Below are 930 nucleotides of genomic sequence, written 5' to 3' on the forward strand. Positions count from 1 at the left end.
ATGAGGCCGAGCTGCTGAAGATGTTCAGGGAGTTACAGAGAATGAAACAATCTGATATCCGTGACTCTAATTAAAATTCAATTAACTCAGATGGAGTTAGCACGTGTGAGGAACAGTTAATGCATGAGATATTGGTGGTAGAAGACCAGAGAGCACACACACACTAGACTTTTTTCTTATCTTAAAGGATTCTTCAAGGTCCAGTGCAAGTTAAAGGAAACGTTTGTACAAAAAAAAAAAAAAATGTCATAAAATTAACATTTGAATGTTTAGTCATTTTTGTTTTCCCACAGTTTGCTGTCCCCCGCACACAAGTATTTATGTGTTTTTAAAGAATTGCGAAGCTGTTTTCTATACAATAAAAGTTAATCTATTGTCAAGCCACAAAAAGAACAAAAAACTCATTAAACAGTCATGAAAGCGATTCATACTTTAACTCAAAAGTTCAGGGCCAGAAATATTTTTTTTATTAAAAAAAAAAAAAAAAGACTTGTGTTTACCAAGGCTGCATATGTGACCAATAAATATAATATAAAAATATAATTTATTTGTGTGATGCACAGCTGTATTTTCAGCATCATTCCTCCAGTCTTCAGTGTCACATGATCTTCAGAAATCAGAATAATGTGATGATTTACTGCTCAAGAAACATTTCTGATTATTATCAATGTTTACAGTTTTTTACAATCACTTTGCTACTATATTCAGAACGTTGATGTCATTTTTCACAACTCTAGACACAAAACTCAAAACGGTTATCACTTGTAACACAGGCTGTCTAATGTTCAAAACATTGCCTTGCGCATTCACATCTTTAAAGAAATCTTGCACTTGCACAATCATTGGTTCAAAACACAACTTTACTGTGAAATACCATTGAAACATAACTATAGATCACCCACACACAAGCAACCGATAGTTTCACTGTGT

The sequence above is a fragment of the Carassius carassius genome, chromosome 29 (genome assembly GCF_963082965.1).
Source record: "Carassius carassius chromosome 29, fCarCar2.1, whole genome shotgun sequence".
Classification (NCBI taxonomy): Eukaryota; Metazoa; Chordata; class Actinopteri; order Cypriniformes; family Cyprinidae; genus Carassius; species Carassius carassius.